Consider the following 23268-nt stretch of genomic DNA (forward strand, 5'->3'; position numbering starts at 1 on the left):
ATCTTGCTTCTGTTATGATCAGAACTGTGATTTTTAAGATAAGTCAGTCTTTCAAAACTTGATTGCCTTACCTATAATGTTAGGGTTTGTGTACTGCTCTCTGTGTACTTTTCCTGTTCCACAAAGAAATTATAAAATCACTGGTCATGTTACTGAGAAGAGACAAGAAGATCTCAAGATGAACTAGAGACAGAAGAGAACATGCGGTAGACAATTTGAGAAAAATACTAGTACTGAAAAAGGAATGTGTGGATGCACTGCCTCGGAAACCAGTGATTAAGAAACTTGGGTTTTTCCCCACCCTCTGAGTTTTCTCTACACTTGCCCAAGGAATGCCAAAAATAAGAGCTGAATTTTCTCTGGAAGCAAACGGGATAGAAACCAGGCCTCAACACCCACCAAGACTGAGTAAGGATCCACCCAAGAGGTTGTGGCCAGGAGAGTAGGAAGTTGGGGCCAGATCCTTCCCTTTCCATTAACATGGCTATCCTTTGGGGGGGAAAGACCTCCCAAAAGGATCACTTGCTAAAAGAAACAAAACAAAACAAAACCCTAGAATCAGATTCTAAGAGCAACAAGCTATCTTGGGAAACAGCTGGAACTACATATTCATTGCTCAAATGAGAAAATTAAGGCACAGGAAGGTCAGATAACATATCCAAGTTCACAGAGCCAGGAGGAGATATTCAAACCCTGGTTATTCTGACTCCAAAATCTGTGTTCTTACTGTGATACATCTTCCCAATGAAAGGTGCTATGAGAATGTCTGGCTGACACCTCTGTCCTTCTTAGATGGGTATAGATCTCATTTATTGTTGTCATAGATTTTTCTCCCCATACAAATGCAACTCTTGCTCTTTAACTCTTTGGTATTGAGGAGCTATCCAGGAAATTCCAGGATCTCATAGGACTCATACAAGTCCTAGTATACGAGTAAGTTATTATTTTTAAAAAGATTTTATTTATTTATTTGACTGAAAGCAATCACAGGTAGGCAGAGAGGCAGGCAGGGAGAGAGAGAAAGAGAAAGAGAGGAGGAAGCAGGTTCCCTGCCGAGCGGAGAGCCGATGTGGAGTTCGGTCTCAGGACTCTGAGATCATGACCTGAGCCGAAGGCAGAGACTTAACCCACTGAGCTACCCAGGTGCCCGTGAGTGAGTTATTTTTGATGCTGACACCCAGTTCCCTATACTGTTCTGTTTCTTTCATCAGGATATTGGAGCTCAAGTTAATCACTTCCCACATGGGTATGGCTTTTTTCTCATTTGATAGCAGATAATGGTCACATCAGTAGGTAAGCATTTAGTATGCAGGAGAAAAAAATAAATCAGAAAATTTTAAAAAAGAAAATAATTTGAACAACTGGATGAATAAACTTTATCCATCCTATCTCCTCTCTGGGGGTCAGTGTGCCCATCTGGAACAAGGGAAGTGTGATCAGATGATGTCTCAGGATCTTCGTGTCTCCAGCCATCTTGAATCCTGTTTATGACTGAGAAGAGGAAAGGAAGGGCTCCATAGCATCTCAGTAGAGTAGCCAGGAACCCAGGTGGCAGTGGACCTTTGGCAGCTCTGGGCATAAGGGACCTGACCTTTGAATTTCTAGAACATTCCCCTCTCCTTCTTTATGAAGGTTATGTGCTTTCCCTTTAGCCAAAGTGACATAGCCAAATATTCTGGACCTGAGGTAAAGAAGAAAGCCAGCCCCTGGCATTCTTCTCCAATAAGCTTACAATGAAAACAAAATTACCCATCGTTACTTTGTAACTATAGCCCATTAATGAATAAACCAACCTTCCAAGTCTGACCTAATTGGGCAGTGGCACCATTATTTATCAAGTATTAGATATAAAGTTTCACCTTGTTTTACTAAATAAAAATTTTTAAGGTTAATAAACATTAATATCTTAATCAAAATAGCTTGACAATCACTAATAGCTCAGTAATCATAACAATAGCTATTATTCATTGAGAATTTTAGTAGATATCAGACAATTTGTTAACTGTTTTACATATTTTTTTCACTAAATCCTTTCCAACATTATAAATTAGGTTCTTTTATGATTCACATTTAAAACACGAGGCAACTAAGCCTGAGAGAGGTTAAGTAATCAGCCCAGAGTAACATAGCTAGAACGTACTGGAGCCAAGATTCAAACTTGAACTGACCTAACACCAAAGACTACTCTCTAAACCATTCCGCCTCTCTAAAGCCCCATAAAAGTTGCTCACCTTTAGGATTAAAAAGGTATTCTCTTCTTTGGTATGCCTGTTCTTGTTGGAATGGAATGATCTTTTGAGTTTTTCCATTTGCTTTGGCCAAGCTAAGAAGCCATCACATTTCCTGATCTGTGATTTTACATATCTATCTCTTCCAACAGAAACTAAGCAAGTTAGTCCCTCAACCTGCCAAGTTAGTCTCTCCGAGGGTAGGGTCAGATCACACAGGATGACAACTCCAGCAGCTAGGGAGACAGAAGCTCAGAGCTTCACGAGGCCGAGGCACAGCTAAGAGGCCAGGAGGATCTCAAAGGTAGGAGGGATGAGCCTGGAACCTCCAATGTCACAACATGGATCCAAATCACACAATGGATATATATGTCAACTACACATTTCAGAGGAGAGGAAGGAGGAAGGGTGGAGGATTTCCACTTGTGACTCATTGGCTAGCACAGTGTTACATGGTTATCCCTCGCTCCAGAAGAGGCTGAGAAATGTCTCTAGTGTAGACAAAGCCAACAGAAAGAAGAAAGCCAGAAAGAGTATTGAAGGAACCAACCTACAGTTCCTGGCACCTTCCTTGACAGTTATCCTGATAAAATCCTCAAATAATGAGTGATATCATGCATAGTATGCCCAACCAAAGGAAAAGTCGGGAAATGGGAAGCTAAGGAAATGTGGGAAGGTATGAGTTTATCAAGATGACTAGGGTGTATCTGAGAATGACATAATTGTGTTGTTATATTCCAAGCTTTAATAGAAATTACAGGGTGATCCATCATTGGAGTTAGACACCTAACTCCATCACTGACAATAAGAAAGGGCATTAAACATTGTCCTGGTTTATTTTATGTTGCATTAAATGTACGAAATTCCCTTATTCAACAACAGACATAATGCCGTCTGCACCAAGAACAGCAGAGGGAACTAAAGGCAATTAATGTAGTGGGTTTCTTTTGTGGAAGTGAAACTGATCCAAAGGACCCATTTTATTCCATCCTCTGAGAGGCATCCTCTGATGTGGTGGAGGATTAGTTCAACTACCTCTCAAAAGCCTCAGATAAACAGGTCTCAAAAATCATCATACTAAACTACTAAGATACTTTCTGAAGTTCAGGCTGACTTATATGTCTAGAATAACAGACGGGTGTATTCTGGCAAGAGGATTCTACAGTTAAAGTAAATAATTTGAGGGGCATCTGGGTGACTCAGTGGGTTAAAGCCTCTGCCTTTGGCTCAGGTCATGGTCTCAGGGTCCTGGGTTTGAGCCCCACATCGGGCTCTCTGCTCAGCAAGGAGCCTGCTTCCTCCTCTCTCTCTGCCTGCTTGTCTGCCTACTTGTGATCTCTGTCAAATAAATAAATAAAATATAAAAAAATAAAATAAAGTAAATAATTTGTGATCAAGCCTGTAGCTTTGGTTGTAATGAATTATTTTCCTAGGTCTGGCCAGCTCTGAATGCCATCACAAAGCTCAATACTGTTCCTTGGACCTTGCTGACTCCATTCTATAACATTCTTGTGCCCCCACCCACCCACCCACCCACACACTCAGTGGTTTTTTCCATATGGGCACTTAATTTCCCTAGATAATAGGTCTATGTGCCTGTTGCCTCTTTTAATTCCAACAGAAGGCAGACTCAGCTCAATAATAATAATAGAGGGAAAAACATTTTCACAGTCATAGTTGTCCCAAGTGAGATACATTGTCTTGGGTGGCACTGGTTCTCCATCCCTTGGCAGAGACTTGCAGTGTTAGATTTTCCGTATCACAAGAGGGTTAGATTGTAAATCATTTTTGTCTCTGAGGTCCTCTACTGTCCTGAAAACGTTTACCTCCATATTCTTTGAGTCAATTTAAACTTGGAAGCAGTAGGAGGTGTGTGTTTAATCACTCATTGACCTGTTCACTCATTTTTAAAAAATTTATTCAACTAATAAATATGTGCACGTAATCCACCGTGGGCCATGCCATGTGGTAGGGGCTGAGAAAACAGAGAAAAAAATTAAGCAGTCTCCCTTCCTTAAAGAGGTCATAGGGATGCTTGATGGTGGTTAGGTAGAAAGTGCTCTGACAGCTAAAACCCATGCATATACACTCTACCAGATGGAGATGAAAGTTGCTAGTGGGAAAGCTTTCCAAAAATTTAAGTTAAGAAAACGCATTTGTTATCTAATCTGAAATCTTCCAAGTATTTAATAAAGTTCATTGCTACTATGTTTCTACACAGAGTTTCTGTGTTTCAACAGCACAGACATTGGGTGGTTATCCAGACATTGGGTGTTTTCCAAATTTTTAAGCAGGCATCAGTCTTATTAAAAAAAAAAACAAACATAGGTTTCAGAACTAAAAATGTTCATCACTAGATCATCAAACATACTCCTCTCATGTATCATAGTGAGAAACTAAGGCCAGAGGAAGTCCAGTAACTTGTTCAAGGTCCCACTGTAATTTTTTTAGAGCCAAGGCTGGAATCAGGTGTTGCATCTCTCATCCTTGTATCATAACAGCTTGACTTATTTTATGATTTACTTTTTATTTTAGAAGATGATGATAAACATGTATGTACTGATCACTTTGCCTGTGTCAGACTACTTTCAAAGTGCTTTAAGTGCTTGCCCTGTTGCATCTGCAAAATAAGCTTAGAAAGCAGGTGTTAGGGTCTTCATTTTATAAGTAAGGAAACTAATCACCAAATAAGTTACAGTTGACCTTTGAACAACACAGGTTTGAATTGTACAGGTTCACTCATATATAGACGTTTTACAGTACAGTAGTGTAAAACTGTACAGTACAGTAGTGTAAAATATTTTCTCTTCCTTATGCTTTTCCTGTTTTTTTTTAATATTTTATTTATTTATTTGACAGATCACAAGTAGGCAGAGAGGCAGGCAGATAGAGAGGGAGAAGCAGGCTCCCCACTGAGCAGAGAGCCCGATGCGGAGCTCGATCTCAGGACTCTGGGATCATGACCTGAGTGGAAGGCAGCGGCTTTAACCCACTGAGCCACCCAGGCACCCCTCCTTATGCTTTTCTTAATAGTCTCTTTTTTCCAGTTTATTGTAATAATACAGTATGTAATGCATAGGCAAAGATTATGTTAATTGACTGTTTAGGTTATCGGTAAGATTTCTGGCCACCAGTAGGCTATTAGTAGGTAAGTTTTGGGGGAGTCAAAACTTATATGTACCTAATACCCACACTGTTCAAGGTGGAACTATAATTACTTTGTAAAGACACAGCTAGGAAGTGGCAGAGGAAGGATATGAACCCAGGTCTGTCTGACTCTCAAATCTCGTTATCAAGCATTATACCTTATGACCTTCTTCTAGTATGCTCTGATGGAGTGCCTGTTGATTTGTCCTGGATATCCAGGATAGGAGGAATCAAATACAAGTCTTAGAGCTCAGCTTAGAGCAGGCTAGTGTTCATGGAGTCTTAGTGAGGGGAGACCAAGGTTAGCTGATACTCAGTAGCCTTCCCATCCCCTTCTCCCTGTGATGACAGCTCTCTCCAGCCAACTGAAACAACACCAAGAAATGGAACAGTGACAAGTAATCTCGGGGCATGACCCATCCCACTGGACACATTCGTAGCCGTTGCCATAACAAGAGCAGGAGCTGTGATAAGGAGCTGGGAAAAATTCTGTTACAAAGAAGACTACACCCAAATCAGACTGTGGAAACAGACCATAATCAGCCTTGGAACTCACACCGTATGGGAGAGCAGGCACAGATCCCAGGGTGCAAACTGTGTTTCCCTTTCCAAATGGCTCCTGATTCCTGAGGGAGGCTTGGTCTTTGCAAAGCCAACCCCTCAGGGTTAGGAGGGGTGAGGAGCCCTTTTGGATTTGGCTCCTGGCGGACTCTTTCGCTTCAGATCTTGTTCCTCCGATACATTCATTTTATTTTCAGCCATGAAGAACTGTATTTGTAGGTGCCAAAATGCTCTGTGCCATTTCTTAGCTCTCTGCTACTGGATATGTTTCTTTCTACCACTGTCATTCTCGTTCCTTTCTTTAAATTTGAGACTTTCTATTCATTCTTCAAGGTTGATTCAGTGTGGCACCTTATCTAGAAAGTCTTCTATATTCCACGATTGGTATCAACTCCCTCATTTCAGAGGAGAAGAATTTAGTTCCTCTCTAGGGCTGTCATAGTACCTTGGGAATATCAGTATCAGAACACTTCCCATATTATATTAAATTAAAATTGAGGGTTTGTGTTTTTGTCCTCCTCTGTAGACTGCTGCCTTTTGGAAAGCAGGGATGATGCTGTATTTACAAGTAGTAAAATAAACATTACATTCCCAATAAATACTGCATGAATGAATATATGAATGCAAGAATGAATAAACTGATGAGCTCAAATTAATTTCATAAAAGAAACCCTGGTCTAGGAGATGGAGCCAAAATTAATTCATCTTTTATGTCTTTTCTGTGGGCTGGATCCACGGTACCAGGCACAGAAAGAACAGTTCTTGTATCATCATGATTCAGAGTGTAGGAGGGTCCACGGAGAGGACGCAACTCTACACTGTCCACACAGAAAACAGGTCTGGGAAGGTCAGCTGACTCTCTAATTAGCATTCCTCTCGGGGATGAATCTCAACCAGGGACCAACCTAGTCCGTGCCATCAGTCAGGGTGGTGATATTGCCGCCTTTTTATGAAGCAAGTATATTAACTGAGTATTTATGATGGGCCAGGCTCTATGTTGGAGCTGGGGGTCCAGTAGGAAGCAAAACAAAGAAGGTCCCTGTGTTCTAGTGTTTACAGTCTGGGCAGGGGAAGGCAGATGAGTACACTGAAGTATACAGGGCATGAAGGAGTGTGGCTGAACCTGGAGCTGGAGAGTCTAAGTTTTCTTGGAGGAAAATTCAGGCTGTGGGGGGGATTCATAATTTGATTCACGTGAGCCCTCCTGGGTGTAGTAATGACTATTTCTTTCCACTCATTCGCTAGGACCTACTAACGGCCAGGCCTGTACAGAGTGTTTTACGTGCTTTACCTTTTTAAATGCCCCCAGTTTCTCCTAAAGTTAAGTTTGATTGTCCCTAGTTCACAGATGAGGAGGAGACGGAGGCCCCAAGCAGATAAGTGATAGTGAAATCACCCAGCTAGTAAGGGGTAGAGTTAGATGATGGACCCAGGTCCACCTCTGCCTAACTCTTTACCTCCCAGTCTGCCAGGGCTCACTTGGAAAATGTGCTCCAGGTGTTGGAAGAATTGTCATTCCCAGATTTCACCAAAACGTCTGCCTTTCCCTTCATGACTGAATGCTAATCACCGGCAGAGACTGCTGCTGGGCTCCAGAAAGATATATGAAGAGACCAAAAAGGACTTGAACTGCTAAAGGGCCAAGAGTCCTGAGAGAGAAAGGGAAGGAGAGGAAGAGGAGAAGGACAGGGAGAACAATTAAACGGCAGAAGTGCCAAGAGAAATACCTCAAAGCACGGTGGGAAATACAAAAGGAAGTGATTCACTTTGCTTTTCAAGGTCAGAGAAGCAAATCCTATCATGACTGCTTGCTCGTTAAAGGTCAATTTCTAGAGATTTAACTTCAGAATAAAAACCAAGTCCTCCTGGTGAACACAGACTCAGGAAATACAAAACAGAATCCAACTGGTGAGTTTTACCAAGGGTGACTGTGGGAAACCTCTTTTAGGTTCAAGAGCTCTCCCCTTCACCTGAGCAGCTCATCTATTCAAGAGATAGAGGCGAACTGATCACCTAGCAGCTGGGTGGGTTTCAAACTCAGCTCTACACTAGAAGCTTCTGAGGAGATCTTTTTTTTTTTTTTAATTAACAAATGAAAAAGTTTTTCCCTATTATAGACAGAAAAATGAAAATAATCTGATAATCACAAAATTCCATTTTCATCTATCAAACTGACACAGGTTAGATACGGTAAGGAGAATCAATCATGGCTGGCTAGATCAAAGTAACAATGACACTGATGGTGGTGTAAACTGCCACAGGTGACCTGAAGGGTAATACAGCAATATATACCCAGAGCCTTTGACATGACTTATGTATCTTGATGTAGAAATTTCATTTCTAGGAAACTACGGTAAGAAAATAACATGTATAACATGTACAGATACAGATATATTGTCAGGGGACTTATCCAAGCAGGATTTCTCTCTCTCTCTCTCTCTCTCTCTCTCTCTCTCTCTCTCCTCTCTCTCTCTCTCTGTGTGTGTGTGTGTTGTAGAAGAGCAAAACTTTGGAAACATCCCATACGTTCAGAAAAAAAGAAAAAAATCATTAAAAAAATACACGAGGCATCTATGTGATAAGCTTTTAAAAATTAGCAATACTCAGGCCACACTTCAGACCAATTAATTCAGAATTGTTGAAATAGGAGTCACAAACTAGTAGCTTTAGAAAGAATACACACTACCTTACCATGATTTTAACCTCCAGCCAGTTGGGGAACCTGATGCTGTGTGGAAAAAGCAAATGGTTTCGGCAGCACTAAAGCCATAAACAGGCTTAAAAAAATATTTATGTTAAATGTAGGTAATCCTTAAGATAAAAAGTAGGTAATGGTCATTGTTTGGACAGCTCTCTTCCCACAGGGCCTTTGCACAGTCTCTTCCTTCTGAATGGATCATTGTTTGCCATTTCAACCCATCCTTCCCCATTTATTTATTTAAATTGCAGTATAATTAACATACAGTGTTATATTAGTTTCTGGTATACACCATAATGATTCAATAATTCTATGCATTTCTCAGTGCTCATCAAGATGAGTACATCCTTAATTCCCTTTATCTATTTCACCCATTCCCCTACCCCCCTCACTCTGGAAAACACCATCCTTCCCCAATTTTTTTTTTAAGATTTTATTAATATATTTAAAGAGAGTGAGAGAGCATGCATATGCATGCAAGAGCTGGGTGGGGCTGTAGGGGCAGAGAGAGAACCTCAAGCAGACTCCATTCTAAGCATGTAGCCTGATGTGAGGCTTGATCTCATAATCCTGAGATCACGACCTGAGCTGAAATCAAGAGTCAGACATTCAACCAATGAGCTACCCAGGTGCCTCTATCCTTCCCCATTTAATTAACTCTTTATTCGGCTACATTTAATATCTCTTCCCCAGTGGAGGTCACCAGGCAAGTTCCTCTTCTCATCTGTCCTCAAAGGACCTGTTTCTTTACTTCATAGCCCTCATGTCATCTTATAATTATACAAAACCCAAAAAGGTAATGTACTGAATAAAGTCCATCTTTCCCACTAGACTGAAAACTTCCAGAAACAGGGACCATACAAATGGTGATTTCCTCTGTCCATAATCAGGACCGAACTCAGCAACTAGCACAGAGGAAGCACTCAATATTTGTTGAATGAACAAACAGATGAATGAATGAAAAAGGAAAGGAATGGATTACACTTTAGGCCATAAAACAAAACCTGTATAAAACTAGGCATTTTTATTTTTGTTGTTTTTCTTCTAGTCTCCAGGCAATTTTTTTCCTGTTTTCTCAGCATTTCGACATTAAATAGTTTCTCCCATATCCACATTTCATCTTTTAAAGCCTCATTCCTAAACCTCCTGCATCATGCTTCCCCAAATCATCCCACAGGAAGTGAATTCCCTCTTCTCTACAAACTTGGAATTCTAATCGGAATGTGTTACTGTATGTTGTCTTGGATACATACCACCACGCTCAAGGATTATAAGCAATTTAGAGGTGGTAACTGTGTAATTCACATCTGCCTTTCCCCACACAGTGCCCTCTGAAATACCTGCCACACAGTAGGTATTCTATAATTATTTGCTTTAATGCTTGTCTGAATGAATGAATATATATCATGGAAAAGAGGGCAATAGACTTCTGCATTCATTTTTCAAACTCAAGCAAAAGGACAATCACAAAGATTTTTAAGCTCATATGTATTCCAAGGATTTAGTCTAGGAAAAAATTACTAATCAGCCTTCTTTTCTCTTTTCCTTTTTAGACCACACTCTAATTTTTTTTTTCTTTTACTGGAACAGAGGATGGAAATAAGACAGTGATTCTGGATAAGTTTGGATAATTACATTTTTCACATTGCTTAGCGTTTAGGATTGACAACTACTGATTATCCAAGGCAGTGTGTATTTTTCAAAATAATTCACAACACAAAAAGTAATAATTGGATATAATTGCGAAACCAATTAATATAGTCTTAGCACATTCTTGAGTTTATGGACCTCAGTTTCCTTGACCTTAAAATAAAAGGGGTGGAATAAATCAGTGTCTCTCCGTGTTTATTCCCCTATGACACACATAACTCATTCAAAGTTCACTCATTCATAAGGTAAATATTTAATGAGTATCTACTAGGATAAGTGAAAAACATCTTCTGGTAGAGACAGGCACTTGTCAATAAACATATAAATATCTTTATTATTGCTACATCTAAGAGATAAAAATATTTTAACAGAGTAGTGGGTAGTATGGAGGTTTGACCTAGACAGAGAGGTCAGGAATTACTAACAAAATGGCAAAAATAAGACAAAACACACAAAAAACTTCTTCCTAGAGTAAGGACATGTATTAGGGTTCTCCAGAGAAACAGAACCAAATGGTTGTCTTATTTTAAGAGAACAAGAGTCTTATTTTAAGGAAATGGCTTATGAGCTTGTGGTTGCTGGCACATCCAAAATCTATAGGGAAGGCTGGGCAGCCTAGAGACCCAGAGAAAAAATGATGAGGTCAAGGGCAGTCTGGAGACAATTATCTTCCTCAGGAGACTTCAGTCTTTTTTCTTAAAGCTTTCAATGGATTGGATGAAGCCCAGCTACATTAGGGAGGGCAATCTGCTTTACTCAGAAGTCTACGGATTTAAATGTTAATCTCATCTAAAAAATACCTTTGTAGTGATATCAACACTGGTATCGACCAAATAATCTGAGAACCAAGGCCTCACTAAGTTGACACATAAAACTAACCATTACAGAGCACACAGGAAAGACAAGAAGAGGCCAACTATGGGGGGTAATGCCTGGGGAGAGTATGGTAGGAGACAAGACTTAGCACAGACAGAGGCATGGCATACAGGGTCTCTTGGGCCATGTAATGCATGCCTGCTTTTTTTTTCCCTACGAGTAGTGTGAAGATTTTCAGGGGTTTGATGTAGCATTTTTTCATGATCAGACAATGCTTTCCAAAAGAGTTCTTTGGTGAAGGTGTGAGCACAATATTGTGTGGCGAGACTGATTTATTAAGTTGAGCAAAGGAGAGGTGAGGATGAAGATGGTGGTAGGGAAGATAGGGAGACTCAGTACAAGGCTGGAAGAGCCAGGTGATGGGACTGATGGGAAGGGTGATGAACCAACAGTCCCATTTTTAGTAAAGAAAGTCCTGTGTCCTGGGGCACCTCTTAGTACCTGGAAACTGGGATGGTTGTTCACGACGGAGGAAAATGTCAACTATGGTATTTATGTTTCTGGTTATAGAAGGGTCAATCTGAATACTCTCTAGCTAAGTTAAGCGTTTTATGTAGAAAAGCATGTGTGATGTCACCTACTGGATAAAATGTCCTCCAAGTTCACTTCTAGCTCCATACTCTGTATCCTCTAAGCATGCAGGAATGAGTGCAAAGGCAGGATCTCTAAAACTAGTAAACAAACAAGCATCCTGAGATCTGGACTTTCAATGGACAAAACTCTTCCACCTGATATACAAATTATAGCCCACCTCGTGATTTCATTAAGCTCTACAGCGACTGCCTCAGTCCAGCACCTAGCTAGTATTGGATAAGGACATTTAGAAGGGGACACTGAGGGGCGCCTGGGTGGCTCAGTGGGTTAAAGCCTCTGCCTTCGGCTCGGGTGGTGATCCCAGGGTCCTGGGATCGAGCTCCACATCGGGCTCTCTGCTCCGCAGGGGGCCTGCTTCCTCCTCTCTCTCACTCTCTGCCTGCCTCTCTGCCTACTTGTGATCTCTGTCAAATAAATAAATAAATAAAATCTTTAAAAAAAAAAAAAAAAAAAAAAAAAAAGAAGGGGACACTGAATCCATCTATTTCACGCACAGTTGCCATTGTGGAAGGACCAAGTTGACAGAGCTTTGTCTTCACCCAACACAGAAAAACTCAATGAAGGGTTTTCTCCACCTCATATTATTCTACATGTCCTCTCTCTCTTCCTTTCCCTCTGCCCCTCCTCTCCAGCTACCTTCCTGCCTCTCTCCTAGCTCTCTATATTATAATATATGTATTTTACCTTAAATATTTTGAGTTACTTGAAGACAATTTGCCTCTTTACCCTTAAACATTTAATGTGGATCTTCTAAGAATAATGACATCCAACACTGATACAGCACTATTACCTAATCTGCGGTCCATCTCCAAATGTCACCAATGGCCCCAATAATTTCATGAACATGCCTTCTTCACCATTCTTCACATCCCCACCCCCAATGCCTGCCACCTTTATGTACACGTTAATTTATGTACTCATTTTTCATTTATCAATTTCCAGAAAGTTTTTTTTTTTTCATTATAAAATCAATTGTGCTCACGGGAGAATGAGAAAAGAGAGATGGAAAAGAAGCATAACCTCAGGACCAGAGTTCAAGAACAGCTTAATTCTGTTCTTTTTTATAAACATTTTAGTAAATCTTTATAAGCCACTATATTGCATTATACTGTTACAAATATAATATTACACTTGTTTATTTAGACTCATATCTTAATTTTATCTCTCAGCACTGGAATATTAATATTGCTTGTGTTGTATCAAAGCCTTTAAACAGTGTTCTTAATAATTATATGATAGCTCAGCAAATGTGTATTGCACAATTCACTTAACCATGCTGTCTATTGATGAGCATGCTCAGTTTGATGTTTTCATATACAAAGGAGACAACATATTTATGCATAAACTCTTCTGTATTTCTGGTGATTTCCTTAGGTTAGATTCCCAGAAGTAGAATTTCTTGGTCAAAGGGCCGTTTAATGCTCCTGATATATGTTGCAAAACTGCCTTCCCAAAAGGCTGTAGCTATTTCCATGCCTGCCAAAATGCAAGGCAGTGCATATGGAACATGCGAAAACCTACACTGGAGGACATTACAGTTAAAAAGGATTATATGAGGGACTCCCTAACATGTCTTTCCATAAACAGAGCACCAGAATTTGCATTTTCCAGCCAGGTGAGTTCTCAGTAATATACACATTACTTTAGAATAATTCCTAAAGGAAGAATTTTATAGCAGCGATGGGATTCACAGACAAGTTTCATGGAGTCTTTGACTTCTTCGATTCCTATATAACCTTTGGCTTTGGTTTTGTGCTTATATATTTGCTGATTTCCTAGGAAAATGCTCAGTTTCATCAGATTCTTGGGAATACCTGTGGTTAAACCATTGTTGTTTTGCTGTCTATGATTCAACATTCTTCTAGTAAAGAGTACTTATAATCTTCCTTGGGAAATGACCATTTCTCACACTTACCCTCTTGGTTTGAATGGAGCTGACCTCTCTAAGAGAACCCTGATTGGCATAAGGCTTTTGGTGTTTTCAATATTCCTAGATACAGTGATTGGACCAGACTGGCCATATGACCCAACTCAGGATAATGATATTCATGCACAGAATCCCTGTTCAACTGTTGAAACAGACAAGCTTGTTTCCCTAGATGGAAACTCTGGACTTTATAAGCTCATCTGACCCTTCTATGGCATTTAGAAAAGAAATCTGCACATCTTAAAAAAAAGGCTTACAAGTGAGAGGAAGATGCTGGGCTCTGATGACATCATCTTTGTCCCCTGGATCAGCCCTGCCTGAATGTAAATCTACCCTGAGCCCTTCAGTTCATTAAGCCAATGATTTTATATTTCACTAAGTGGGTTGGGTTCTGTCATACACCCTAGCTCATTTAAGATGCATGAAAGAAGTAAAGTTAGGACATAATGAATTTCAACTTCCTCATTTTATATCTATGAACATGCCGGCTCAGAGAGTGTCACCGGCTTGGCCAAAGTCACCTACAGACAGAACTGGGATGTAGTCTCCTTCTTTCTAGTATAATGCTCTTACCAAAACCTTGATTCCCTTTGCATTTCAAGAAAAGATCAACAGTTGTACAGGAAATATTTTCTAATTATTTCTGTGTCATTTACAAAGCAGAGTGGTCTACATGGAAGACTCTGTACATCCAGAAAATGTACTACACACATTACAGTTATTGGAAACACAACGTTTTGAATTTTCTCAGGATCTATTTTTTATAATCAGAAAGTTTCTTTAAGAAAAATTAGAAATTCTTCAAACCTCTCAGAACCCACTTCAAATCATCCCCCTTTATGGGCTCACCTTGAGCTGGAGAAAGACATTTAAAGAGAAACCCAATAGTTTCCTTACATCTTTGGCACAATCTAGGCATTGTTAGGCAGTTGGTCATGAATGGAGTCAGCACCTTGGGTACCCCAGGTTTGTCTTGACACCATCCAAGGGGGTTCTTCTGGAACACATTCTAGCACATGATGCAAGCTCAGGATCTTTCCAATTTCTGGTGCCATGACTTACTGCTGACTGTGGGAACTTTAATTTTCAGGATAAGCTTGAAAACATAACTAGTTAAATAACTTAGAAGGACTTACTACTGGACAATGTTCCAAGGACAGAGAACCTGACTGCACATGTAAACAAGGGGTAGCTTTCATTCTCACCAACTGATAAAACTTTCACCATAGAAGAGCTGAGTCTTCCTCATTGGGAGGAGCAAATCTCATTGTTCAGGGGTACAAGTCAGGTTCCAAAATAAGAATGAAGGCACACAGGGAATCTGTGGTAGATCTAAGACGATTTTGTCTTTCTGTCTAGGAGTCTTTCCAGGGAACTGGCTATTATCTCTTACTTACTCCTCTGTTAATTTGGCACAGAGAGAATCTCCATTGGCTTCTGAAAGTGCAGCTGCACTGTCACAGTCTTGGGTTATTGAGCTAAGAGTGTTATCTTCTCTTTTCATAGCCCTATGAAAGATGACTTCATCATTAAAGGTGTGTATAACTAAGTTTTCACCCTTTATTTCTATGCTTGTATGGGTCCTGTGTGGCCCCCAAAAGCTACCAAGCCTATGGGGCAGGCTTCTGGAAGCCCACACAACTAGTCTGTTGTGATTCATCAGGCTGGAATATACTAGGGGCTCCCAGCCAGTGCTACCCACACTGAAGAGGCAATTTGGGGATATTCTTTACTGCTGTTCATGGCTAAATGTCTCTATTCTGTCTTGTTGCTGCCTTAAATTCCAGGATTGTAAATATTAGCATTATATCCCAAATGCTGTATGTTTTGTGTCCTTCATTTGCCTAGTTATGGTTGAGAGTGGTTAAAAACACATACACAGAAAGGGAGAAGTCACAGGTGATAATTTGATGTGCAAATTTTATTTATTTAACATTAAAGTAGCTTTGCCTAGTGATGCTCTTCTAGGGAACTAATTCCTAAATCACTGGGGTTCTAGTAGCCCTGAGCTCCAGGACAAGTGACAAATTGGTGCCTAAGCTGCTTCTTTCCTCTGAGACCCCACCATCCCCATCTGACTAGCGTGGTGGTAATCATGATGGATTTCACAACCTTAAACAGCTTTTTCTAGATACTTTTTCCAGAAGTAATGATAAGAGACAAAAACACAGGGTGTGAGGAAAAAAAAAAATCACAAAATGGAGTAATTTTTTAAAGTCTTTGTTGGTATACAAAAGGCTTTAGTCCATTTCTATCTAGGCTTCTGCTGAGTGACTGCTTCAATGGGTAAGAACAGGACCCTCTCTGATTTTTTATGTTTCAGTCTACAGTGAAAATTCTTTTCTTCGCTCTTCCTTTTTTTTTTTTTTTTTGAGAGAGAGAGAAAGATGGACAGCAATTTGGGGGTGAGGGTAGAGGGACAGAGAGACAATCTTAAGTCACTTCTGCACTCAGCATGGAGCCCAATGTGGAGCTTGATCTCATGACCCTGAAATCATGACCTGGGTCAAAATCAAGAGTCAGACACTTAACCTATTCCACCCAGGCATCTCTCAGTGACAGTTCTTGATAGGCTTTTGTTAAGGTTAAAATAAATGATTTTTAGAGTTAGAAAGAATATTAATTTCCACTACCCCAAACCAAAATATAATCTTAGAAGTATCCATTTTTCAATCTAATTCCAGAGTGGCTAAACAAAAATGTGTCCTGGGAGGCTGGGGAATGGGAGTGGTCAGCAATAGATGAAGACCAGTTCAGTCCTGAGGGGCTCAAAGTAGAGACAAGGCCTTGGCAAACAGGATCAAATCTCAGCTGAGGAAGAGCAAGAGATTATGAAGGTCTCAGTCAAGGGATATGGGCTTCCTGGTGTAGTCACTGCTCCCTCAACAAAAATCAGCTTTTTTCCAAACCTCAGTGGTTGGGCTCATTTCTCATGTCTTTTCAGACACAGCCATATTGGGGGAATTGAATGAGATCTATACTGGCAGAGGAGGTCTTTTCCGTACAATTAAGGGAGATAGAGAGGATCCAGATTTCAGGTTCAGTTGGGAAGCCAGAGTCAAACAACTCAAAGATCCAGTTTTTACATGACCATTGGAACAACATGGTTAAAGTGTAGATTTCAAAGGTTCACAGCTAGGATGTCAAAGGTGAAGACAGTAGGAATACCCATTTCATACCAGGAGGAAGCAATCTTTAGAACATTCTGTGCGCTGATGAGTTTTCTGTTATAGTCAACATAGTAGATGTGGATGGGTCACAGTTCCTAGCACCTAAGATGGGACAGACACTGATAGGGCCTCTGGGATAATCAAGACCTGGAACTTAGATAATCCCATGAGAGATGTGATCAAGCAGAACCAGAGAATAAAATCTGCCATTGTCTTGGGAACAATTTAAGAGGATAGGGAGAGATGGCACGTATAAAAACATGGTGTCAATGAGCTCCAACTACTGGAAGGGAATTTTGTTCTAGTCCCCCAAATGAGCCAACTGCTCAAATCCAAGGATATTCATGGTCATTTCGCCAGTGTATGATTCTCTCCAATTCCAGAAGAAAATCCTTGTCTTTCACCCTTTTTCTCAGTATGTCTTGTGTCCTTCTTTCTCCGTCAGCACTTCCAGCTCTTAAGGGTTTGATTGCCCTGTGATTAAGGAGGTTTGTTGGGGTCTAACATACTGAGAAAGGGGTGTGGAGAAGGAAATAAATATTTAATGAGAATTTTGCTTCTGAGCCTTCCTTTTAGAGGGGAAAATGGAAATCAAAATCTTCACTGGAACCCCTGTTGTTGGAGGACAAAGAAATATTCTTGCACTGCTGTGAAAACGAGCTGCTGGCACCTCAGCAAGAGGCAGCTCTGAGAGGGGAAGTCTTAATGAATCATGGAGCAAAGAGCCCTTTTCGAAGGAATTATCCCCAGTGCTTTCCCTAATAACCAACCCAGGCCTCAGCCTGATGGATGTGAGGTGATGTCTTTAGAGTAGAAACTTCCAGGTTATGAGGTTGAGATTCATGCAGCATTTCTTACCAGAGCTTTGCACCCCATCAAGATGAATCATGCAGCTTGCTGGCCCACACAGAGGGGCTTTTGGGAGGGCTTCAAACAATGATAGACTACAGGACAAAACTTTCCTAGAGGAAGCCTCAGAACTGGTGAGGAGTTGGATTTGTGACTATGGATAAAGTCCATGAACCTCTCTATTCTTTGGATTTCCAAGCCTATAAAATAGAGGTAATACTAGTACCTGCCTCATGAGGACTATCTTTGAGAATTTAATGACATAATATTAAAAAAAAATCTAGAACGACTGACATATAATAAACACTCTATATAATATTTATCTATTTTTACTGTTGTCATTGCTTTGGTGGTGGTGATCTTGGTGGAAGTTGGGGTTTGAAACTGAAGTGCTGGGTAACAGCTGCCATGTGAAGAGGTGGGAATGTGGCTGATAGCAGGAACACTCCAGATCTTTTTAATAGTAGGAGTTGATATGTATTGATTCCTTACCATGCTCAAAGTATCTGTTATTCATTATCTTGTTGAATGCTCACAGTAACCAAAGATAAAGATATCACCACCACCATCATTATTACCACCATCCTCATTCTGAGGGTAGAAAGCAAACTCAGGTCTGACTGATTACAGAGTCTTTTTCTGCTCTTTCTCCCATAATCATCTCTGCTGACTACTTCAAGCCTTCCATTTATTCTGATATTGAGATAGCCAGAGGTTATTATTATAGCCTCTTATGCTTGCCTTCCTTCCACCATGTCCTTTTTTGGGTCCACTGCCATCACTGGTAGTATTCACTTGAGCTCTCCATTATGTTCTTACCCTGAGATAACCTTGACCAGGTCCATTATCACTGTCACACTAAAAGGTGTCTTATTGCCAAGAGCCCTAGCTCTCCTAGGTCTTTGGAGAACTCTGAACATCAAATCCTTTCTTGTCCTTCTCCTTGCTCCTATGACCTGTCCCAGATCTCAGCCTCCTCACTATGACTGCAAGTATCTTGGCATTTCATATCAAAACCAAATTTCTGCATCGGATTTTATTCTCAATTGTATTAAATTAGGTCACTATTACTTGTCTTGCTACTTGTCCCTATGTACGCTGCACTTGAGACCTCTCGATGGGGAATGGTCTGATAGAGTGCAAGATCACCCAGCATCATGGGCCACCATGAACTCATGAACAGTGTCTACTGTTGCCCCTCACTTGACAGCTTCAGACTTCAGTGTCAGTCAAACCCCACATCAAACAACAGGACAGCTCACTTGTTTCCTCCCTGCTTTATTCAGATTTAGAAGAGGCATAAGTAATACTTACTGAATGACAGAGAATTTAGTCTTGTCTGAGGATTGATTTTCCTCTATCTAGTCTTTGTCTGGCTTCCTTTGTTCTATTTCAAGATGTCTCCCTGTATTCCATGTCCACATCCTCCTCAGTCAGCCTGATCTTCTAAAATTTCATCACAGAGGATGACCCCACCCAACTGAGCCATTTTCATGTCACCAAGAATAACCAACTACCTGAGTAGATGCATCTGTACGTGGCCCTGGATCAATCCGTCCATGCCATATCTTTGTTGGCTCCTACCACGTCACTCCTCAAATTCTGGGTCCCTATTAGCTCTCCTTCCATGTTTGAAAGTTGATTTGATATGGAAAGGTGAAGCCCATTAATATAAGTTCAGTATCTTCAAGGATTTGGTCTTGACCTCCTTCCTATAGACATTTCTGTGCTCACTTTGTTCATAGAATAACATGCTCTGGACTGTGAAATTCTTGGGGGGCAGAAACCCTGATGGATTCATCATGGCATCTCCTGTAGGACAGTGCCCATGACCTACTGGAATCTTGGTTCCTCATTTTACCTTGGGTTCAACAATCTCTTTGAAAAGGAGATGACCTGATACCTATTCCTAAGGCAGCCTGAGATGGTTAAAAAACTTAGGCTGTTTGGACATGGTCTGTCTGACTTTTCACAGGTGGTCTTCAACATTAAGGGCTCTATTGAAAGGTTCTTCCCTGGCGATGTCCCTTCCCCCATGAGAATAACACACTGGTTGTAAACAATTTATTTAATGAACATATGAATGTCTGTATACAGAGTCTCTGCTAAAATGGTCTGCTCAGCTTCAGAGGCACCCCTGAATGTCATCCATTGGGGAGGAATAACAGATTGAGGGTCTTACAAGTGAACAGATGGGAAATTTGGGGGAACAGATGCGAGGCCAGGAAGGTCAGATTTAAGAGGCTCAAGGTCTCTTGAGTGCTGGTGGCATTCAGGGTGGCTACAATCATACTACCTTACCAGAAACTCTGCAAGGCCACAGGGCACGTATCTGAGTCCCCCCCCCTTTTCCCTCCAACACGTGTTCCCAGTTCTCTGAAGGGACAGCTGGACACAGTCCAGGTGAACTAGGAGCCTATATTGTATTCACCTTTCATTCCACTACAACAGCTGGCTGATTGCTCTGGGTAGCAGGGGTTTATGGTGACCCTGTTAATTGATGCACAAAACAACCCATCAAAAGGTAAAGTGATAGCATGGCTTCCTGAGGCAGCAGGAAACCTTAGTCTTTGCAGCCTGCCTTCTGTTGCTTGTTCTATACCTGAGGTAATAATGACTCCCCAGTAAACACCAGCAGGGAAACAGTTAAGCATTGTGTGGTATGTTTCACTCCAGGAGGGCAGTTCAATGTGTGATTGAACATTCCATCATCATTTGCCGTCTTCAAATTGCCCATAAGAAACCCCAACATCTAGATGTGGTGTTAGAACAAAGAGGGCTGGTTACTTTGCATTGTAGGCAGTGGGCAGGAAAATTTGAGTGAAGGCATTAGGATAAATGGGATGATTGGAGAGATGATAGAGAGAGAGATTTTTCATAGACAGCTTTTGTTGGTCATTTTTCTTTTTAATGTACAAAGGTCGTATTTTGTAGGAGGAAGAACAAAGAGTCAAGAAATGTGGTGTTGAATCCCAGTTTCCTTTGATGAATACAGCATTCACCCTGACATCTTTCTGCATGTATATGATAATGTGGAATACATATAGATATTCAAGAAATAATTTTTTTTTTCCTACCTGAGGGGCTGGAGTCAAATCTTCCTTTTAAGGGAAAGCTAAAGTATTTCCAATGATTTCCAACTTTTTTTTTTTTTTAATTTATGCTATGTGCATGACCCAGTGCTATGACTTTTATGGTCATTAGTTCATTTAATCCTGACAAATAATGCCCCAAATAAGTATTATAATGCCCATTATAAAAATGAAGAAACCAAGGCTCAAAAACAGAAATGGCTTATAATGGTCATAGTGTTAATATAATTTGAAGCTAGTCTTCTAAACCAGGATTATTATTATTTTTTAAAGATTTTATTTACTTATTTGACAGAGAGAGATCAAAAGTAGGCAGAGAGGCAGACACAGAGAGAGAGAGAGGGAGAGGAGGAAGCAGGATCCCTGCTGAGCAGAGAGTCTGATGCAGGACTCGATCCCAGGACCCTAAGATCATGACCTGAGCCGGAAGGCAGAGGCTTTAACCCACTGAGCCACCCGGGCACCCTAAACCAGGATTATTTAACTCAAGGGTTGGGTAAGACAGAATAGGAGTAAAAAAGGTCATTGGTTATCTGACCAGGTTGAATTTTGCTGCTGCCACATACATCTTGTGAATGTCAGATTTACTTTACCACTCCAAGGCTTAGTTCTGTTACTGAGTATATCAAGATAATGAAAGCACATTTCCCACAGAGTTTTCTGATTACTAAATGAAGTATTAATGCCATGCACTAAGTAAAAGTCCTGACACAGAGTAAATACACAATAACTCGTAGTTATTGTTGTTTTCATTACAGTATCAGGATACTTGTAGCCTGTTAGGGAAAGAACCCTCTTTTTCATAAATCTTGTATTGGAAACTCTAAGTTTAGGTGATTCATAGTTAAAAGATTATGTACATTTTCCCTAAGAGATATGATAAGGCTAACATAGTAGGAAATGAGAATAAAGGATAATGTCTAAGGCAACTAAGGTGCAAAATGAGAAAGACCTTGTGCACTGGCAATGCATGCAAGAGAGAAAAGTCAAGGACATGTCCACAGGTTGCTGGGTGAGTCAAGTTGTTGGCTGGTTTGTCATTAACCAACATGGCTAACACAGCTGGAGGAGGGAGCAAAGGAGGCATGTCTTATGGACATGGAGATGTCTTATGTAGAAGGGTATAAATCTAAGAACCATTCTTTTGTGGAAATATTAATAAAACTCTATCCTTAACTAAATTTATGTTTTATTATAAATAGAGAACAATTAGCAACTGGCACCCAGCTATGGCAGAAGTTGCTCTAAGAGGGGCGCCTGGGTGGCTTAGTGGGTTAAAGCCTCTGCCTTCGCTTCGGCTCAGGTCATGATCCCAGGGTCCTAGGATCAAGCCCCACATCAGACTCTCTGCTTGGCGGGGAGCCTGCTTCCTCCTCTCTCTCTGCCTGCCTCTCTGCCTACTTGTGATCTCTCTCTCTCTCTCTCTGAAATAAATAAATAAATAAATCTTAAAAAAAAAAAAAAAAGAAAAAAAGAATTTGCTCTGAGAGACTCAGAAGAAAATACCCATGGGTCAAGGAGTCTACTACATCATACACTCTGTTCCTGGAGCCATGGACTCTGTGTTCATATTTAATAATGAACCAAAATTCACTGTAAAGTTCTTAGGTACCAGTTTGCAAAAGCTCTCATTTAATTAAATCAGATTCACTTTTGCCCTGCAAATTGAAGGCAGACCAAGGTCGAGGTATAAATTGGGCTTGATCAGAGCAGTCTTCTAATGAAGGCAACAGTTCCGTCCCTGCCTCCTCTGTGTAATCGTTAACGCAAATCAAAGCCCTTTCCTTCAGTTGGAAACTTAAAAATGATGCTGAAGTCTAGCAGCCTGAAGGAATGGATGAGGAACCATGGAACCATTTCTTCAAATCAAGAATTTCTCAAGTGAGGGTTTTCCTAAGAACCTGTCTTGGCCATTGTTCCACAAAGGCACATGATTTGCCTCTTTAGGGCAAATCTTGGACTTGAAGGATGGCTGGCCAACAGGCCAGGAGAATTGATTGTGTGCCAAACCCAGCAGTGCTGGGTTCAAAGATTCAGTGATTCAACATCTATTTATTGATTCTTTTCAAGGTGCCAGGCATTGGTACCCATAGTGGGATACAGGCTTTTGCCTTCATAGAACTTCTGTTCTTTGGGGGAAACACACTACTAACTAAAATGTAGCTCTTGCCAGGGTGCCTGGGTGGCTCAGTCAGTTAAGCATCTGACTCTTGGTTTTGGTTCAGGTCACGATCTCGTGGGTCATGGGATTGAGCCTTGTGCCCATCTCTGGGCTCATCCCGGCATCTGCCTGAAAAGTCTCTCTCTCTCTCTCTCCCCCTCACCCCACTCTCTCTCCTTCTCTCTCTCAAATAAATAGATCAATATTAAAAAAAAAAAAATGTAGCCAGCCCGTGCCTTCCTTGAGCTCAAAGCTTAAGAGATGTTGAGCTTTCTAGCAAGAGCAAGGAGGGATAACAACCATCTTGACCGAGGG

Source organism: Mustela nivalis, assembly GCF_964662115.1.
Source record: "Mustela nivalis genome assembly, chromosome: 18".
NCBI lineage: Eukaryota > Metazoa > Chordata > Mammalia > Carnivora > Mustelidae > Mustela > Mustela nivalis.